Source organism: Triturus cristatus, chromosome 2_1 (genome assembly GCF_964204655.1).
Source record: "Triturus cristatus chromosome 2_1, aTriCri1.1, whole genome shotgun sequence".
NCBI classification, from domain to species: domain Eukaryota; kingdom Metazoa; phylum Chordata; class Amphibia; order Caudata; family Salamandridae; genus Triturus; species Triturus cristatus.
In genome coordinates, this window is record NC_140581.1 from 1,035,893,262 (window position 1) to 1,035,915,503 (window position 22,242).

General features: G+C 47.2%; 1 long non-coding RNA gene across 2 annotated transcripts in view; it reads right to left on the reverse strand.

Moving 5' to 3' along the window:
* LOC146866294 (uncharacterized) overlaps window positions 1–22,242 on the reverse strand; it is a 97,545-nt gene that overhangs the window by 48,757 nt on the left and 26,546 nt on the right. The window lies entirely within an intron of this gene.

A 22,242-nucleotide genomic window follows, 5' to 3' on the forward strand; every position in this document is an offset into this window, starting at 1 on the left:
TGCCACCTGAGCCACCACAGGGCCGCCGAGCGCCGCCCCAGCCGCCACAGGGCCGCCGAGCGGCGCCCCAGCCACCTCAGAGCCGCCGCCGAGCCCCCAGGTTTCCCGCCGCTACCAACGAGACCCCGCCCCCCCGCCCGCCGATTGGGTCCCGCGCTCCCCGCCTCCCCGCAGACCCTTCCTCCCTCCCGGCTCCCCTCTTAAGGGGACCCTCACCACTGCCCCAGGAGTGACCACTGCGCCCTCGGCCTTGTCGCCCCCACACCTCCCGCCTGCTCCTTACCTGCTGAGCCTCCTGCTGCCACCTGCTGCCTGAGCCACCACAGGGCTGCCGAGCGCCGCCCCAGCCGCCACAGGGCTGCCGAGCGGCGCCCCAGCCACCTCAGAGCCGCCGCCGAGCCCCCAGGTTTCCCACCACTACCAACGAGACCCCGCCCCCCCGCCCGCCGATTGGGTCCCGCGCTCCCCGCCTCCCCGCAGACCCTCCCTCCCGGCTCCCCTCTTATGACACCCCCAGAGCGACCGCGCAGCGGACGCGCGCAGCGGGAGCACCGATTGAGCGCCGAAGGCGCGCCAAAGGTAAGCCAGTCCGCGCCCGTCCGCGCCTGGACCGCGCCCAGTGCCAGGACCCCTGGCCCCCGTAGACCCCAGCCCACCCGCCGGACTTACGATGCCGCCACCCTCAACGCACTCAACACCGGCCGAACCCCCGGGTGCTACCGAGCCACTCCGAGACGCACCCACGCACCCTTCACCTGCCAGTCCTGCAAGTTCTCCTGCATCCGGACCTGCACTGCTTCAGCACCCACCAAACGGAACACCAGCAGCAACCACCTCAAGTGCATCCTGCTCAACACCCGCTCCGTCCACAGACACGCCGTTCAACTCTGGAACCTCCTCGACACCACAGCTCCTGACGTTGCCTTCCTCACGGAAACCTGGATGAACGACTCCTCAGCGCCCGACATCGCCATCGCCATCCCAGAGGGCTACAAGATCATCCGGAGAGACCGCGACAACCAGACTGGAGGAGGCATCGCCATCATCCACAGGGACACCATCCGTATCTCGACCAACGCCGACGACACCCTGACAACCGCCGAACACCTGCACTTCCAGATCCACACCGACCCCAAGACCACCCTCAGAGGCACCCTGATCTACCGACCCCCGGGACCACGCACTCAATTCAGCGAAGACATCGCCAACTTCATCAGCCCGCACGCCCTCCCCTCCGCTGACTACATCCTCCTCGGGGACATCAACTTCCACCTGGAGAACAACAACGACCGCAACACCACCACCCTGCTTGACAACCTCGCCACCCTCGGACTCAAGCAGCTGGTGACCACCCCCACCCACCTCGCCGGACACACACTCGACGCCGTCTTCTCGTCCAGCAAAGACATCTCCTTCAGCCACGCCACTGGACTCCACTGGACGGACCACAGCTGCATCCACTTTTCCTTCAAAAGAACCACGGTCCACCACCACCAGCAACAGGCTGCACGAAGAAGCTGGAACAAGATCACAGCCGAACAACTCGCCGCATCCCTGAGCCAGCACCCTCCCGCCAGCTCACCGAACCCCAGCCAAGCCGCCGACAACCTCACGAAATGGATCTCTACCTGCGCGGACGAGCTCGCCCCTCTGAGGACCCCGCCCAGCAGACCCGGAAGCAAGAAGGCCCCGTGGTTCACCGACGAACTCAAGAGCTCCAAGAAGAACTGACGTGCCCTCGAGAAAGCCTGGAGAAGAGACCCAACGCCGGACAACATGACTACCCTCAAGCTCGCCACCCGAATGCACCATCAACTGATCCACGCCACCAAGAAAACAGCATTCAAGGACCGGCTGGACAACAACGCACACAACAGCAAGGAACTCTTCAACATCGTCAGAGAGCTCTCCAACCCCAACGCCGGAACCAACGACATCACCCCATCGCAAGACCTCTGCAACTCCCTCGCCTCCTACTTCCACAACAAGATCGCTGACATACACAACAGCTTCAGAACACAACCAACGCTCCCCACGACCAAACCAACGCCCCCCACCACCACCCTCAACGCCTGGACACCGATCAACCTCGAAGACACCATCAGCACGATGAACTCCATCCACTCCGGATCCCCAACCGACCGCTGCCCTCACCACATCCTCAACAAGGCCGACGCTGTCATCGCACCCCACCTGCGGGACATCATCAACACCTCCCTCGACACGCCACCTTCCCTGAGAGCTGGAAGCACGCCGAACTCAGCGCTCTACTAAAGAAACCAACGGCGGACCCCACCGAACTCAAGAACTACCGCCCCATCTCGCTCCTCCCGTTTCCAGCCAAAGTCATCGAGAAGACAGTCAACAAGCAACTGGCAGCCTTCCTTGAGACGACTGGTTCCCTCGACCCATCCCAGTCAGGCTTCCGGGCCAACCACAGCACCGAGACCGCCATCATCGCTGCCACCGACGACATCCGAACCCTGCTGGACAACAGAGAAACAGCGGCCCTCATCCTCCTGGACCTCTCCGCGGCATTCGACACTGTCTGCCACCGCACCCTAGTGCAGCGCCTCAGCAACGTCGGAATCAAGGAGAAGGCACTGGAATGGATCATCTCCTTCCTCACCGGAAGGACACAGAGAGTCCGACTGCCTCCGTTCAGATCAGAAGCCACGGAAGTCATCTGCGGCGTCCCTCAGGGCTCCTCGCTCAGCCCCACCCTCTTCAATGTCTACATGAGCCCCCTTGCGGCCATCGCACGCCAACACAACCTGAACATCATCTCCTACGCCGATGACACCCAGCTGATCCTCTCCCTGACCAACGACCCCGCCACCGCCAGAGCCAACCTACACGAAGGGATGAAAAACGTGGCCGAGTGGATGACGACCAGCCGCCTGAAACTGAACACAGACAAGACGGAAGTCCTCATCCTGGGCTCCTCACCCTCCGCCTGGGACAACTCCTGGTGGCCCCCCGCCCTGGGCAACGCACCCAAACCATCAGCCCACGCACGCAACCTGAGCTTCATCCTGGACTCCTCCCTCTCCATTACCAGACAAGTCAACGCCGTCTCCTCGTCCTGTTTCAACATCCTGCGCTTGCTACGTAAGATCTTCTGGTGGATCCCCACCGAGACCAGGAAGACGGTCACCCAGGCCCTCGTCACCAGTCGACTGGACTACGGCAACGCCCTCTACGCCGGTACCACCGCCAAGCTCCAGAAGAGACTCCAGCGGATCCAGAACGCCTCGGCGAGACTCATCCTCGACGTCCCCAGACGAAGCCACATCTCCAGACACCTGAGAGACCTGCACTGGCTCCCGATCAACAAAAGAATCACCTTCCGGCTCCTCACCCACGCGCACAAAGCCCTACACAACCAAGGCCTACCTCAACAGCCGCCTCAACTTCTACGCTCCCAAACGCCACCTCCGCTCGACCAGTCACGCCCTCGCCGCCGTCCCCCGCATCCACAGAGCGACAACAGGAGGAAGATCCTTCTCCCACCTGGCCGGCAAGACTTGGAACGCCCTCCCGACCGACCTACGCCTGACCCAAGACCACCTCTCCTTCAGGAAGAAGCTCAAGGCCTGGTTGTTCGAGCAGTAGCGGACCCCCCCCCCCCCCCCCCCCCCCCCCCCCAAGCGCCTTGAGACCCTCCGGGTGAGTAGTGCGCGTTATAAATGCCTATGATTGATTGATTGGTTTATCCACCACCGCAGGCACCACCCATCATCCTAATAGACCCCTAACTTTTCATGTTAAGAACATATAATCAATAATCAAAAATTCTGTCCTATGAAATTACTAATATAATCAATAAAACCATCAAGTCAAAAATGAGCAAAATTTTCACCAACAGTCAAAACCCTTACTATTTTCAACACTTCAAAAATATATCCTAGCACATTAACAGCATTTCACAACCCTATTGATACTCACACCACTCCAGCAATCGCCTTCTTGCATCACCTTCCAGTACTGCTTTGCCAGTCTTCAGGTTCTGAGCATTGGAGTCAGGAATCAGGACTTGGACATTTATCTAACTTGGGCAATTATTTTCTAGCGCTATGTAGGCTTTTAACTAAACTATGCTCCTTTTGGTGATGGTGACCTCAAACAATCCCGTACATCATTGACCCAGTTCCATACCAGGCGCAAGCATCCAAGAGGTGGTCTGCAGTAGCGTGCGGTCTGTCTTTCTTTTATCTCCCTCCCTGTGGGAGGTTCCTATGGTGTTGTGTTCTTAAACATTTACTGCTACTACGGTCAGCACTCAGAGGGGATTAGGTCTAGTCGCGGAACAGGTGAGTGGCGCATGACATTAACGAAGATGTGCAGGCATCATAGTGGAATAGATGACCCATCAAAGGCAGGAGCATCAGGATTTCTTGCAGTTTTTATATTGGGTAAGCGTCCAGAGTGGAGCTCATAGATTCAGCAGAGTGTGATGTGCTGGTAAGCAAAATTATTTAACAAGATATTGGCCTACTCAAAATGTTATAGTTATTATTGTGAGTTGAAGTCGACTGTGAAGAAGTTGATGATGGCACAGACTCAATTCTTTCAAAAAGGTTGGCAAGGAGTTTTCCAAGCTCCTGGTCTGCAATTTCAGTGTCCTGGCAGTGAAGGAAGTGGTTCTCATGGTAGCGGTAGTGTTTTCTTAACAATGCTAATAATGTTCAGGTGAGAATTGGAGCAGGTCACAAAGAAGTTCATTGGAAAAGAAATTGTAGCGTTAATGCAATACAAGTTGTATATGGAACACACATGATGCCTCACAAGAATACCATGCAGCAGTATATGACTTAAATACCAACTAATGGGATGACACTTGTAGGAAAGTGGGGTATTATGTAGTGAGGCTGGTTAAGCTTCACTGTGCAATAACTTCACTTTACTCCAAATAAGTCCTTGGATTCACACTAATATACCCCTAGCTCAGTCCTGGTAGCGTGGCACAGAGCAGTGAGGCTTTACTAAAGGAACACGTGTTAAGCATTTCAGAGTACCAACATGGGCAATAAGTAAATCTGACACCAATTTATAAAAATGGAGCAGATTTATATATAATTTTAGGCACAAAAATGAAGACAATCGGATAAGTATAACTGGAGATATGGATTTTTAAAGGAAAAATAACTCAGTGCATTTTATTCTTGCAAAACGATAATGTTGTGGTCAATGGGAAAACACACTAGTGATACTTGGTCACTTGCAGGTCGAGTCCAGGGGAAACCACTTGGGGGTAAGGTGGTGCGTGTCCTGGATCAGGCTCTGATAGTCAGTTGAATTTCACCTGGCTCATCAAGCCTGCGTGCAGAATTGTCCTGGCTGTCTCAGGTGCTTCTGGTTTGCTAGTTTTACTGACGGTGCTGGAGGGGAAAGGGGTGCAAAATATCGACAACAAGGCCACTTAGGTTGAACATGCTGCTGGGTTCCCTCGAGGCACAGTATAGAACAAAGGCAGTGGTAGCCGGACTGGTCTCCTGTTGGTCCTACCTTGATGCAAGTTGTTCAGAACTGAGATTCTACTGTTGGGGAGGGTCCCTTAAATCCCACATTTAGTGGAGTTAGGGCTATGGAAGCTAGTATCCAATAGGCATCTTGTTCCTTCAACTAGTCTGCCCCTGAGGTGACCACATCTAGGGGTGCAAGTCACCTTTTCTACACAGCACCCCATATTGCTGCCACTGCTAAGGATGGTATAAATCAAATTTTAGTTTACAGACTAGGCTGCTCACCCTGGAGGTGTGGCTAGTCTTCTGGAGGTGTACTCCTCCTTGCATTACTGTTGTCCCACCTGCCCGGGTAGAAATATGTCAGCCCTGATGCATATCAGAGGTGGTGCAGTCTTTGAAGCTCACCGCCTTGTGGTGCTACTTCACTAGCTTGCTTGGGAGGAGAGAGTAGTGACCTCCTTCCTGCCCAAGCCATTGTTCATGACTCCTGGGAGTGATCACACTGCCAGGCAGGAAGTCAGAATCCTGTCTTGGCTGCAGCAGGTGCGGGAAATGCAGACTTGACGGCCAGAGCATAGAGAAGCTGGGGCAGTCAGGTGGACAAAATCTAAGGAAACCACCTGGGTGCATACCACATAACCCACGGCAGGGGTGAAACGGCATGTAGTTTGACACAGAACATGACATATTTTGGCGTAAATAGCTCCCTTTGGATGACACTATAAATACATAATTTAAAATTCAAACACCCACTCAAAATACATTTATACTCCTAGGCTCGAGTGAGTTTAGAGGTTGCACAAACACATCAATCCACAAACCTTTTTAAAAATACAGTATTTTTAATAAAAGATTCAATAAGTCACATATATGTAAAATTCATTCAAAATAAAACCCAAATAGTCTAAAACATGGATGCAGTGATAAAAAAGAGACACAAACAAGACAATCTCATTTGTCCGAACTGATTTGTAGGAATAAATAAGAACACATAGAGGAGACCATTTTCGTTTATGTGATCCTGTTCGCCAAATTTAGTGCAACGATTGTGTGTGTCATTTCAGTGGAAAATTAATGATAACACCAACTTCTCCAGGACAACAAAAATCTTTCCCTCTTTAGAAAATCAATATACATTTCAGATGGAAGGTACTAGATTTTTATGATGCTGCCAATATGTATCCTTTGTTCCTTTTGTCGCCCTAAGTGGGAAAAGTGTGCCCAGACATGGATCCCGTGCTCACTGCGCCACTGGATTCAAGCTAGCCTGGCTGAGGAGGGGTGATGACCTGAAACCAGTACCATAATGCTTGTTTCCAGTCCAGGGAGGACCTGGCTTGGCAATTCGGACCCAGTGAAAACACTACAAAATGAAACAACGCCAGTTTAGAAAAATCGAGAATATTTACCTGAATAAAACAAGACCAAAATGACAATTTCAATCTGTAGAAGTGGGGATATGAATTTTTCAAGATTAAATCCCAAAACAGTGCTTGGAAGTCAATAGCTCTAAAGGGTTACTTGAGGTCACGCTTGACCGGGCCAAATCTGAAAAATCAAGCCTAACGCAATGGAGCGCAGGTCGGGGAAAGTTCCAAACAGATTCTGCTGAAGGTTAACCTTCTCAAGTTGAGCCAAGAGTATGCAGGGCAGGAGTTTGCTGGGGGCACTGTGAGTGCCACTAGCGGTGATCTGCGGGACGTGAAGAGCAGTCGGACGTCGTGGACAGATGGGCTGGGACATCACGGTCACTAGCTGTGTTGCTGCTGTGTGAAGAGACAAACTCGCACCTGCTTGTGCTGATGGTTAGAGCGGGCGATGCGGATCTGGAGCCAATGGGCCCGTTCTCAGTCGTGAAGAGCCCAAAAGCCTGATTTAAAGGGGCTGTAGTGCAGGAAACCCACTTCTGAGGCGCAGGTATAGGGGCACCTCAGGCAAGGGTGTGTCTCACAGATGGCAGAGTCCAACAGCATCAGCACAGTTGCAAGAAGTCTTTTGTAATCCTGAGACGTTAGAGGACAGGAGGCAAGCTAACAAGCCCTTGGAGAAACTTTGGCTCAAGGATGTAGAGAGCAAGTCCTGTCTCTCTCACTTCCAGGCAAGAAGCAGCAGGCAGTTGGCCAATACAGCAGAGCAGGTAGCAAAGTGTCAGTCTCTCCTACAGCACAATAAACAGCAAGAAGCATGCAAACACAGCAATGCAGGTAGCAACGTGGCAGTCCCTCTTTCAGCACAGCAGCTCTTCTTCCAGGCAGAATGTCCTTGGTTCCAGTAGAGTTCTGATTTGGTGGTGTCAGGGGTCTAGTGCTTATACCCAAATGTGCCTTTGAAGTGGGAGGGTCATCAAAGAGGCCTTTGAACATCACAAGGTCCCTGCCTTTCCTACCCTAACTCCAGAAACACTACAGGGCGGTATGCAGCTCTTTGTGTGGGAACAGGCACAGCCCTATTCCGGTGCAAGTGCCAGCTCCTCCCTCCCAATCTACCTCAGGAAGGCCCATCAGCCTGGTAATCGGCCTTCAGGGTGCAAATGTCATACCACAGCTCTCTTTGCGAGACTGCCTAGAGGAAATGCACAAAAGGGGAATGCACAAAGACCAAGTGTCACCCTAATACAGATGTGTATTCAGAGACAAGCAGAGGCACAGAATGATCAAAGTAAGAAAATGCCAACTTTTTAATTAAAAAAAACAACTTTACTAGGGGGTGTGTGGCCACGGCAGCAACCAAGATGACCGCTATATTGCATAGCTCCAGAGGCTGTGGCCCTCATCTAACTAGAATCCTCGCCATCATTTAATCTACCCTCATTCTCACTGACTGATGATGTGATTGACAACAAGGGGATGCTGGAGCACTTCCTCATGCCATTTGCAGAATAGGATGGCCCCGCGGCGAAAGGGTCCCCAGGTGAGTCTGATGCAGAGACTACCCAGTCTCATCGGTGCCGCGGAACACCCGCATTTATCTGCTGTACTCCAGAGGGACTTGCTGGGTCACAGCTGGGGCCCGCTTTACTCACACGCACCCCTGCCACCACCTGTCAAACTCACCCACAGTTCAGCAGTGGATGTATTCTCGAGGCGGTCTCTTGGCCCCAGGGCCTACTGATTAGCCAACATACCAGCCGGTGAGTGAAAAACACCCAGCAGAATCCTCCGAGAGGTTTGAGCTGAGTTAGAGGATGTATTGAGAAAGTTATAGGGTGAGAAATGGGTAGTGCATTAGAGATGCTGAATTAGAACCAAAGTAGTAAATATAAAGATACATCAGTCCATGGAAGGTATATATGTATAAGGAAGGTTATGTATGTAGATTTAAGTTGTATTTAATAAACTCAGACTTTCAAGTGCTGCTGCATTTAATGTCAATCTTTTTGTTTTTATTAACAAATATATTTATGTTTTTGTAATTTAATAGTGAAGCAATTGTAGATAAATAGTTAGACAGCTTAATTCACAACCTCTTTTTTTAAAAGAATAAAGGGAATGAAGTGCAATGTTAGCAGATAGGCTCAACTGTACATGAAAGTAAAAACTGCCACTGTGCCTTTTAGGGCCCAACCCTTCATCTGTGTCCAGTCATGGCTCACAGGTCATGTTAATTTCTTACAGGTTCAAGAGGTTCCTAGGTGTCTGGAAGAAATGGTGTACTCTTTCTTGTCCAGTGAGGTTGGAGGTTTACTTGTGACTATGATGAGGATTCCCTTGGACGAGAACCAGGATTACAGGTAGGTAACTTTTCCTTCGCTTCCAAGGGATCCTCTTTAATATTTGTAAGAAATTGGGTTGGTGATAACAGGGGTGTAAGCCCTGGTTGAGCAGAAGCCACAATCCCTATCACGGTAAGGCAGAAGCAAACCTCAAATTAACCTGTGCTCACCCCCTTGGTGGCTTGGTACAGAGCAGTCAGTCTTAAATTAGCAACAATGTTTAAGGTATTGGTGCAACACTTCTAACAGTAAAACAGTAAAAACACCCCTCAAAAGGAGCTCACAGCAGATTTAGAAAAATAGAGTAATTTTCAATAAATAAGACAAAAACCAAAATTACAAAAATCAAATTAGTAGAACTGGAGACACTGACTTTTAACGTTTGTAGTCAAAATAGTTCCAAATGGTTGCACTGGACCGGTAAAAAGTCACAAGTTTAGGCCGACTGCGATGGAGTGGGCTGGCTACAAGGAACCTGTAGTCACGCTGAACAGAGTACCTTAAATCCTGGTTGTGGAGCATTGCTTGGATCCATGTCGAAGTTGCACCACGCAGCAGAAACGATGTGTTGGGTCCAAGATGTGGTGAAGCTGCAGTGTGAGGGCCTGTTGTGTCGTCATTGAGGATCCCGTCAACAAGGCTTGCAATGCAAAGTTTGGCACCGGGGATGCTGCTCACAGCTGACGATGCATCAGTTCCAAGGAGCCATGAGGCTGCGATGTAGAGTCAGTTGGCGAGGCTGCCGTCAACAAGGGATGTGAGGACCTGGGCTGTAGATGCACCACCCAAGCTGAGCGATGCGTCTGTTCCGGGGACTGCGGTAAGCAACGTGGGTCTTTGCGATGGATCTAATCCTCGCAGCAGTGATGATGCATCAGTTCTACTTGGGGATGCATTGCTCAGCCGAAGAGATGCGTTGTTTCTGCTTGGGGATGTTCCGCTCAGCAGAGAAGATGTGTCGGTTCCGCTGCAAAGCACCTAAGGGCCACTTCCAAGGGTCAAGGAATGGGGTGAGGCCACTTGGCAGGGTAGACTCACAGATGGCAGAGTCCAGGTGCAGGTGCAAGATGGTTGAAAGCCTGTTATGTCCCTGAGGCTTCAGGTCACTAGGCCAGCCGACTAGCCCTTGTAGTCACTCTGGGCTCTGCGTTCAAGAGATACAGGTCCAGTCGTTCTCACTCAGACAAGAGGACAGCAAATCAGCAAAGCAGGTGTCCAGCAGAGTGCAGTCCAGCAGAGTGGCAGTCCTTCAGCAGCACAGCAGTCCTTCCTGGTAGAGTATCCACAGGTCCAGAACTGGTCAGAAGTGCTGGGTGTATGAGGTTATTCTTTAATACACAGTTGTGCCTTTGAAGTGGGAATAAGCTTCTAGAGGCATACCTTTGAAGTGCACAGATGCTCTGCCTTGCCTGCGCTGGCTCCAGACTAACTACAGGGAATATGCAGCCCTCTGCGTTGGGACAGGACACAGCCTATTCCTGTGTAAGTGAGGCCGGTGCCAGCTCCTTTCCCCCTTCCTGCCAGTGATGGCCCACTCAGTCACACCTAAGCTCCCATTCTGTGTGGCTGTCTAGGAGGAATACAGAAAGCCCAACTGCCAACTACACACAGCCATGTGACCAAAGACAGGCTGCAGGCACCAAATGGTTAAGTAAAAAAAAATCCAACTTTCTAAAAGTGGGATTTTCAGAATTCTAATTTAAAATTCAACTTCGCCATACGTTAGGATTTTAAATTAGGATTCCAAAGACATCAAACTTAAGCCAGTCATATCTTCCCATTTGGAAATTACACTTATAAACTGTAATAAGGTAATCCCAATGTTATCCTATGGGAGATATAGGCCTTGAGGTAGTGTAAAATTAATGTAAGAGTTTTTTATTACCAGGACATGTAAACCCTAAAGGTACAAGTCCTGCTCTTTAAATATATTGCACCCTGACCTCTGTGCTGTCCAGGACCTACTCTAGTGGCGACTTATATGTATTAAAAAGGAAGATTTGGGCCTGACAAAAGGTATATTTTGCCAGGTCGAAATAGCAGTATAAACTACACTCACTTGCAGTGCTTTAGGCCCACTAGCAGCATTTAATTTACAGGCCCTGGGCTCTTATTGTACTACTTACTAGCGACTTATAAGTAAATTAAATATGCTAATGGGTATGAGCACATTTTACCATGTTTAGAGGAGTTGGGACATTTACTTTAGCACTAGCTAGCAGTGGTAAAGTGCGCAGAGTCCTAACGAGGTAAGAAGAATCGAGTAGGAAGGCAAAATGTTGAGGGGAAGACTACCCTAATTCTGACAGGTCTATCAGTAGTCATAAGCACTGCATGGAATAGCAAACCCATCACATTAAATTGCAGAAAAGAAAAAAAACAGCACCCATCCTCTTTAAAAAAAAATCCTCAAAGAGGTCTGACCTACTGGAGCATTGGCTCTGTAGTCTGAATCCAAACAACTGTGTCTGGTAAACATATGTAGGGATCTCCAGTAGCAGCTTCACATATTTCTGAAATAGGGACATTTCTTAAAAGAGCTAAGGTGACAGCCTTCCCCCTGAATAAATGTAACTTACAGTAATGTGTCTGTTCGCTTACTGATAATATAATTTAATGCAAGAAACTACCCGCCTTGAAAAGGATTGCTTATATAGTAGTCAACCCATACCTTCTAAGGCCAAAATCTACAAATAGATGGTTGTATTACTTCAAATATTTTGCCCTGTCTATATAGAAATGAATATCTCTTTTAACTGTCTAATGATTCAAGAGCCCTTTCTGCTGGAGTGGATGGGTTCAAGAACGTTGGTGAAGTGATGTGATTGTTTGATTGACATGGAAATCTGGTGTTACTTATGGTAAGAAACTCGGTTGAGATCTCATTGCCTCCCTATGAAAAACTGCAATCTCCTAACAGTAGTGATAAGTACCAAATAAAAGCTGTTTCCATTTAAACGCTTTAGAGTAGCCTTGTGTATTGGTTCAAATGATGGACCCATTAATTAGTCACTTCCTAAGTTGGAGAAGGAATTCTAGTGTGAGTACGTACCTTATTAATACCTTCTAAGAAATTTTTTCCTATGGGCATCTATATTAGTTTTGTGAAGATTTGCTACACACAGTGATTGTTACAAGGTGTACCTCCAGTGATGTAACTCAAAGCCCAGCAAGATGTGAAAGAATATGGAATCACCACATCTTCTTGGAATCTGGAGGGATGATAGTTTTTTTAATATGCCAGATGCAGAATCTTTTCAAATGAAATGCATATGATGTTCTGGTGGAAGGACGTGTCTCTTCACTCAAAATTTGCACACAGTATTGTGCAAGATTTAACTGTCAATATTGCAGGAATTCAGGAACCAGACTTCTAAGGTCAGTGATGGTAGGTTGGGATGCAGGACCTGGTCCGTGAACTTGTACAGTAGATCCAGTCTGGAAGGCAGCTTCTAGTGTGGCCTCTCGGACAGGTATAGGAGACACATGAGCTACAACTGTCATGACCATTCTAGGGCTAACAGTATCATCTTGGCCTTGCAATGGCACTGTTTGGTCAGCATAATTGGTATCAATGAAATTGGGGAATAGAGCAGCAAAATGTCCTTGACTAGTCAATTAAAAGAGCTTTACCCATGGACCCTGGTTAGTAGTACTTTTCGTTGAAGCTTGGGCATTTTTTGATGTCTGTGTCAGCAAATAAGCCTTTTTGTGGATGGCCTCATTCATCAAATACACTTTAAAGTACTTCTTGATTGAGAACCTGCTGCTTGCGGTTTTCTTTAAATGATCCATTGACTGTGTTTTCTGGATCCCTGGCATGATGCTTACATCCCTGACTTACAGCTATTTCCATATAACGTGATGTTCTCTCTTAGGGGAATTTCCATAATAGTCATAAGCACTGAATAGTCCTGTCCACATGTGGGACCCCGGAGCCCTTCTTCCATATATATCTTAAGGAAGGCCTGCAAAGACATATAAGAAAGAGACAACTTATGCAGCCTATATACATAGGCTACAATGGCCGAATTTTTCATCATGATGTCAAAAAAGGGCCAGCACAAAGCATTTGTGTATAATTTCAAGAAGTTTTTGCAAACAGCATAAATCTCCCTCACAAACTCTTTTTATGATGTAGATGAAGGAGGACAGAGTAGCCTCATAGGCTGTCACTATATGCCTAATTAGAGACTGTGCCTTTAGGAACGCAAAGACCAACAGTATCCCATCATGCTCAGCAGGAGGTAGTTACTTCAGTTCTTTTATGCAGCTCCTGCTGAGAGGACCCTGGAGCATTGAGCTTAGACAAAATTTGACTTTTTTCCTCAAAATACACATCTGAATTTCGGTGACAACCTTTTCACTTAACATCTTTGGTCTCTCCCTGGCTTTTTCTGTGCTGTTTGACAGGAATTAGTTAGTTTCTGACTGAAAAGATGCCATCTCTTTTTGACAAATGCCCAGACTGTGGGAGAAAAAGGGCCAAGACAGACTTTCATAGGGTGTTTATACTCAGTCTTCCACATAATCATGTTCCTGAGTTTTGCCATCACTGCAGGAATTTTTCCAGACGCACCTTACAAGACCATCCAAAATTAACATTCAGGGTGCAGAGAAGCGAAGAAAACAACAGAGGCAATCTTCAGATGGGACCCCAGAGTGAGCAGAGTGTTAGTCCTCTACCAGGGCTCTGTCATCTGTCTCTGGAGGACTTACCAGAAAGAAAACGGCAGGAAAACCCCATTGGTCCAGGTCAATGTCAGGAGGAGGTACAGCGCCAACTAGTTCGCCGTCTACCCATGGTTCGGAGACGAGCAAGTGCTGCAGATCAGCATGGAGGCAAGGGGTATTGATGTGGATAACTACACTTTCGATCCACATACCTCATTTGACTTCGAGGAGCCTATCGACTACGAGGCCACCTCTGCGCTCACCGTCGAGATCAAGATCGACGCCGAGGCACCATCGTCAGTCAGTGTCAAGACACATTTCGACATCCAGACGTCGCCGTCAACAAGTAGATTGACGTTGAGGCATCGAGGACGGTCGACATCAAAGACTCTTTCAGCATCATCTAGGCTACAGGAGGAAAGAAGTAAAAGGGGATGTATCTATTCCTCTCTAGACTCAAGTATTCTAGAACATACTCTCCTTCAATGGATGCATTAGGTTCTCCTCTGCCAGCAGCATCTCCTCCTCCTCCACCACCAACTCCTCCTATTCCTCTTCCTCCTCCAACTTCTCTTCTACAGCCCCCACAGTGCCAGTCACTTCTGCCCTGAGGCCCAGATCTCATTCTAGATCGCACCATCATTGTTGGCATCGCCATTACAGTGCACAGGGGCTCATCTCCATTATCCAGTCGCTCACGTCTTCGCCTCCATTCATAATGATCACGATCCAGGCACACTATGGAGACCTCATATACTACTACAGGACATTACTCTCCAACACTGTCAGGCTTCCCACCACCACGCATGTCACCGGTTGATGATACCACCACTTTTCAAGAAGTCTTGGTGAGGGAAGCTACAAAACCAAATATTCTGATGCCCACTCCAACACTAACGGTATTAATAATCTTCGAAACCCTTCAAAATAAGTGAGTATTAAGATCTTTGTTGCCCCTAGTCCCAGGGCTATTAGAACCTGCAATGGAGTTCTTCTTGATGCCAGCATCTGTCAAGTCAGCTCCATCAAGGCTTAAAAAAAATACCATCCTTTGGAGCAGGATTTTGCCTTTTTCCATACGGACACTGACATTGTTGTGGCAGCGAAGAAGCATCATTTCACTACTCCCACTTTAACTGTGCCTCCTGATCAGAGATTTTTCAAAACACAGAGATTGATTCAATTAAGGAACCTAGAGGCTGGAATCGATTAACATTAAGTTTAGAAAAAATGCCTCTATGACCTTACACTGAAAATAGGATGACGGAGAGCTGAACAACGAAAACCGGGACGAAGGTATCGGAGTGCCAGTGTCGGCATGTGTAGACTGACCCGAAGCGCCAGATGAAGAAAGTAAGCGCACAAAGCACCAACACCTGCAACTGACAGAGATACACCGGCAACTGACTGATATACACTCCAGAGCTCAATAGAAAAATAGGTTCCAGACGATAGCAGTGTCCTACAAAAAGAAATAAATCCCAGCCCTGAGGAAGACCTTCCTTGAATTTTCCAGGTCCCCATACGAAGGTCGAAATGCGTCGGCACACCCTCTACTCACTCCCTCACTTCACAAGGCCAAGAGTATTGCGATATGCAAAATTGAAAAGAATTCATGAACTCATTAGTTTAGCCAACAAACAGTGGCGAAAACTACGATAAGATACACAAAGGCGTTCTCTGATCTTTACCCTTTTTTCTGGACCATCTATTGATTTAGTAACGAGGATAAGTAGGTAAGATCCTGTTACACTAGTACAATGTAGTAGGACCCGTTGATTCCAATATACTGTTTATGTATAAACAATTTGATTTATGTACTATTCACTGCACTTTCTATGTATGAATTTGTATAGTTATAAATGTTTGTATTTGAATTGAGATAGATTTGAAAAAACAAAACAAAGAAAAATGAAATAATTATGAAGTAAAACTTTTTATTTCAATGAAATATTTGAATTGAACATAGTCTGTTTTTCAACTTGAATATGTTTTGATTTTGCTTGTTGACCCACAAAACAGAGTGATAATGAGAAATTCAGTTCATTAAGTTGAACAGCAAAGTAGGTAAGAGACTCTTCCTACTTTTGATAGAAACTGATTTGAATTTATGGTCATCGAAGCATTTTTTCTAAACTTCCTGATAAAGAGAGTCAGAGGTTGGACTCTGTGTGTCCGAAGGTCTGTAGTACAGCAGCAACCTCAGTGAAGGCAGCAACCACCAGCGCCCTCTTTGGCAGGTATAACAGAGCTCTGTGGGAATCCCTGCAACAGTTTGTTGAACTCCCCCCAAGAGACAAACGTGAAGACTTTGGGGAAATCCTCAATGGAGGGCTAATGGCCTCTAACCAGGTCATTAGTGCTGCAGCAGATTCTTCTCTACTTGCGGCACATGAGTACTGCCATGGCGTCGTTTCCACAGGCATTCTTGACTTTGCCTTACCTCCATCAATCCAGAATCACAACAGAGAATACTCAATCTTCCACTCTCCGGTACCACCCTATTTGGAAGTCATATCATTGAAGAGATAGCGACGATGAAGTCGGAAATGGAGACTTTAAAGGAAGTCGACTTAGAAAAACCTAAAGAATCAAGGAAATCTTTCAGGCCATACCAATGCAGTTTTTATTCTCAAAGGGTTCAAACCCCTCACTGGTATCATGGATGCTAGCAAAGCGGTGCACAACAACAGCACCAACGGAAGATCAACCAAACTGCAGCATCAAGTAGGCAAACAACCATCTGGGTCAAAATGATGAATCATTACTTGCCCCTCTTTGGTTACCCACTCTGGTAGGGAGAAGCATCCAACATTCTCTGCCAGAGTGGCAAACCATTACACAGGACGCCTGGGTTCTGGATATTGTTCACAAAGAATACTGTCTCAGGTTCACAAGTCTTCCACCGTCCATACCTCCGAAACCATACAGTTTCCAGATTCCTATGTTACGATCGGAGGTCAACTTCCTCTTATAGAAGCAGGCGGTGGAACCTGTTCCTCACCAACAACGAGGTAAAGGAATTTATTCCAGGTATTTTCTCATCAAGAAGGAACACAAGAACGATTTCAAATCCTTTTATGACCTCAAAACTGCCAACATGTGGATTCAGCGAGAGAAGTTGTCAATGTTGGCATTAAATCAAATTTATCCCCAATTTACAACAGGGGGGTTGGCTCTGTTCCATCAACCTTCAAGACGCATACTTTCATGTACCAATAGTCAGAAAGCATCGACAGTTCTTGAGGTTTTCAGTGGGGCAGCACAATTATCAGTTCCAGGTGCTTCTATTCGACCTGAACTCAGCTTCCAGGACATTCTCCAAGTGCATGACAGTAGTTGCTGCCCAGCTCAGGAAACACACAATATTCATCTACCTATATCTAGATGATTAGCTAATCAAGGTGTCCACATTTCATGAAGCTCAGCTTCATTTCATTTGGACTTGCAATCGCCTACAAAGGTTTGGCCCACATGTCAACCAAAGTCAACATCAGTACTGGTCCAAACCTTACACTATCTGGGTGCTTCCATCAACACACTGCAGGCAAGAGTGTGTCTTCAGAATAGAGACACTTATCGATCCTTTGGAAGTCTCAGGCTCTCAACAAAGCCTGTCATCCAACAGTGAGAACAGTAACCTTTCTCGTCGGCTCGATGGCCTCCTGCATCTTTCTAATACCAAATGCCCGTCTCCACATGAGACCTCTGCAGGAATGTTTGGAGGACCAGTGGGACCAACTGACAGGCAATTGGGATGATAGGATACACCTATCCCTTCATGCAAAGCTCTCAGTGAAATGGTGGTGCTCTCTAAACAATTTACTTAGAGGTATTACATTTTATCAGCAGATCCCTCCTCAGACTGTAGTCACAGATGTCTCACTACTGGGATGGGGACCCCACAATGACCACCTCCAAATTCAGGGCACTTGATCGCAGAGAGAATCAACGTACCATATCGATCTCCTAGAGCTACCCACAGGCCATCTGATGCTGAAGACGTTTCATCAATCGTTCAGGTCCCACTCCCTGCTTGTTCAGATGGACAATACGACAACCATGTACTCCCTCAACAAGCAGGATGGGACGAAGTCCAGGCCCTTGTCACACGAAGACCAGACGACGTGGAAATGGCTTCTGGCCAGAGAACTCACGATCATGGCAACTCACCTTCCAGGTGTGCAAAATACTCAAGCAGATTCTCTCAGCAGACTCCTGCAAGAAAACCATGAGTGGGTCATAAACAACGACGTCATCCAGAACATCTTACAGTGGTGGGGAGTTTCACCCATTGACTTGTTGCCACTGCAGAAAATAGCAAATGCCTAAGCTTAAATTGAGATTCTTCCAGGCAGAGACTCTGGGGAATGCTCTCGGATTTAACTGGTCCGGCAAATTTCTCTACGTTTTTCTGCCAATTCCCCTGATCTCGGCAGTCCTCATCAAGTTGTTCCAGTTTACAACCAAAATGATCCTTATAGTTCTGGATTGGCCATGCCAATGATGGTTCATGGACCTCCTACACCAGTCCATCTGTCCACATCTCAAGCTGCCATGCAGACCAGACGTACTGACAGAATTCAGAGGCCAAATTGTATACCTCAATCTCTCCTCTTTAAATTTGGCAGCATGGCTCCTGAGCTAATGTAGTAGGGACCTTTGAATCTTCTGCAAGACTGCATGGAGATCCTCAAAGAAGCTGAGCGGCCTGCCACACGTTCCGCATCTATACCTTCAAATAGAAGAGATTTGGTATATGGTGTTCATCTAAGAACGAGGATCCTACAATATGCCAAGAAGATGTGATTCTACCATACTTACTCCATTTGGCAAAATCTGGCTCGAAATTCTCTTCTATAAAGATTCACCTGGTAGCTCTTACTGCCTACAGAAAATGTCCTTCACACACCTCTTTTTTCAGAATCCCCATCATCACGGATTTCCTAGAGGGTTTGAAGAAGGGTTTTCCTCTCTTCAGGCGCTGTTGTGTGCAGATTTAGATTCCGTATATAGGTTTCCCAATTTATGCCCTTATATAGGTACAATTCACATTGCCCTTATTTGGACATTGAAATCCGGCCCTTATTTAGACATTGTCCGTACAAACCAAATGCAGGCATGGCCACCTACATCCGTCCATTAACGTCACAACGAATTCTTGGAAAACCAGACCTTTAAGCCTTTAGGAATTTCCCTCAGCTTGAATATTGACTTCTCCAAGAACTCATTAAGTATGCATGAACATCTATTCCTTAGGGGTTAATTCATGACATTCCTCTGCCCGACTTTAACCCCTTCCATGCTCATGACGGAACGGTTCCGTCATGAGCCACGGTTGAGCTGTGCTCATGACGGAACCGTTCCGTCATCGGCCCGCCCGCGCACGAACCCTTCAGCACCGCGGCGGAATTCGCCCAGCGCTGAAGGGGTTAACATCAATACTGGCATTCCTAGACACCTTAAGGTATAAATATACCAGCACTTGCCCTGGCATATTGCAGTTTCCGGAGGATTCGATCCAACCCAGACTACGTGGTTCGCCACGGCAAGTTCGACGGAGATCGAGTTCCAGCCTGATACACTGACGTGACACTGCCATCCTCCTCGCAGAGAATCCAGCTCCAGTGCTCTCTGACTTCACTTGCGGGGGTTAGACTATCGAGTCCAGAAAAGAAATTTCAACCTCTCTCATTCTATGGTATGGAGCTGACTAGAACTTAGAGAAACTTTTGGCAACTCTTGGCTAAACTAAAATATAGCTAGCTATACTTTAGAAATGGCACCTACTTCAAACCTCGTACTGCACTTAGGTTAGGTACACTGGCGTAGATCAATTTAGTATCACATTTTAGCTTATGTTATTTATGTATGTATTTTTATTAATATGTGTCATAGTTACAAACCATGCTATTGCAGTATTATTTTATCGTACTGCTAACCTCGTACATACTGTACTTCGCAGTCTGTCTTACGATTGTAGCAATTCATATCTCTTGCATGAGAAATAATACTGTTCTTTTTTTTTCTCTCTTTCCTTTTTTTTTTTTTTGGTCCTCATTTTCCGCCCTTGGTTACCAATCAGGGGCGCAAGAAAGTTGCGTCTCCCCAAGACAACCATTGAAAAAATAAACAAGGAGGTAACATTGCTGCAGTCAAGTACCCATTGCTATTGATATCGAGGGCGCCCTAATGGATATACAGCACATGGAGTTCCCCAAGCAGCTTAATCATTGGACCATGGGGGAAAAAAAAAAAAAAACCACAAAAAAAAACATCGCCCGGTATACCAATTACACCCAATTCAAACGAATCCAAAAATGTCTTTTCTCAGGATTACCAGCTCTTGTTAAATCCACTAGATGTTTGTAGAACTGAAGTGCGCCAATCAAACACGGTTGGTGGAGTCGGGTCCTTCCATTTCCTACAAATTTCTCTTCGGGCCAACAATATGCAATAAAAGAGAAGGTTCTTTGCCGGACCCCGAACTTCAGATGAAACTCCAAAAATTACAAGAGAAGAGGTTATAAGGACTTCGAAACCCAGAACCGATGAGAGTGATATACTAATCGCCTTCCAATACGGGGACAGAAGGGGACACTCAAGGAACAAATGTATATCTGTGGCAGCAATCCGTCCACATTTGGGGCATGCCACTGGAATGCCCTTAGAAAACTTTGAGAGTCTCTGTGGCGAATAATAGGCCCTATGTAGGGTAAAAAGATCGTTCCTACGAAGCCAAGCAGGTTTCACTCTGTCCCACATAATCTTAAAAGATGTAAACCACAGACTCTCAATATTCTGGTCGGTAATGGTAGAGGCCCACAACAAATCTGGTAGTTTAAATTCGCCATCCATCTCTTCTAATAATAACTCATACCATGTCGAGACCTCCTTTCGGGCTGGTGGTTTATCCAATAGCTGCATCACTAGGTTACTATCTCCTCCTAGTAAACAACTGCCCCTAGCAGAGATCTGTGAGTGTGCCCAACTTGTAATCTGAAGGAACTTAAACCTAGAGAGGCCTGGTCCTATTTTAGATAACAGAGCCTCCCATGAAAGCAAACACCCTTCCAGGAATAAATCCCCCCAGACCTCCAAACCTGCCTCCCTCAAAGGTATTGCAAGGCTATCCATCAACCAATCTGGGGAGCCTGGTGAATTCCACAATGGTGACCTATTTATGAAATAACCAATCTTTAGAGAACACATGAGTCTACTCCAAGTTTTTTGCCATGTCTCGCAGCACCTTCAATTTCACTTTTTTTTAAAAAATTTCAGATCTCCAAACTTAAACAAAAACCCCTGGTGGGTCACCCCCTCTCCACTGAGTAATTCTGCAAACATACATCCAATATGAGAGTTTGTGGGCATTTTTAGCAGCATCCTGGCATGGGAAAACTGAAATGCCCATGCATATAGTTGAAGATCAGGCGCTGCTAAGCCCCCCTTCTCTCTATGCCGCCTGAGTTTTTTCCAGGCAATCCTGGATGTATGGTTATTCCATATAAAGGAGCTAATATGACTCTGTAGTTTAGTTATTAGGGAAGGTTAAAAAAAAAAGGGGAATGGTATTAAACAAAAAAGATATTTTTGGCAAGATAGACATTTTTATTAAATTTACTCAGGATTGATAAAGGTAGGGAAGACCAAGATCGCATAAGTCTTCTACATTCTTTAGCAACATTGGAAAAGTTTAAGGATGCAATTTTATTTATATCTCTAACAATATCAATCCCTAAATACCGTAGGGTAGAGCTCAATTGAGCCCCAGCCGCGGGTACGGGGTCATGCCAAACCATTATATCAGTTTTGGAAGCATTGATCTCATATCTTGATATTTTTCCAAAATCAAGTGCCAAAGCGATCACTGTGGGGAATGCCATACTTAACTCTGAGGAGAAGACCAGGCTATCATCCGCGTATAAGGCTACCCTCTTCTCCCACTCCCCATAAGTGAAAGATTTAATATTACGCTCATCCCTCAGCCGTTGAGCGAAGGGTTCAATATATAGATCGAATAGGAGGGGGGAAAGAGGGCAGCCTTGACGCGTACCACGCGATATGTTAAACGGCATGGACAGCTCTCCGTTTATCAACAAGGAGGCGGAAGGATTCTGATATAGGAGTTTCACAGTTCGCCGGATTCTCTCCCCGATGTTAAACCTACTCAAGACCCTCGACAGGTATGCCCAGTTGACCCTATCGAAGGCCTTGGTGGCATCTAATGTATGTACAGCCAATGGGAGAGACTCTGTTGTTGCCACATCGATGGCTGCTATGAGATCATATGTCAGCTCATATAGTTGTCGGTCCCTCACAAAACCCTTCTGGTCTGGGTGCAAGACCCCCGTTACTACTGCTCCCAACCCATCTGACAAGACTGAC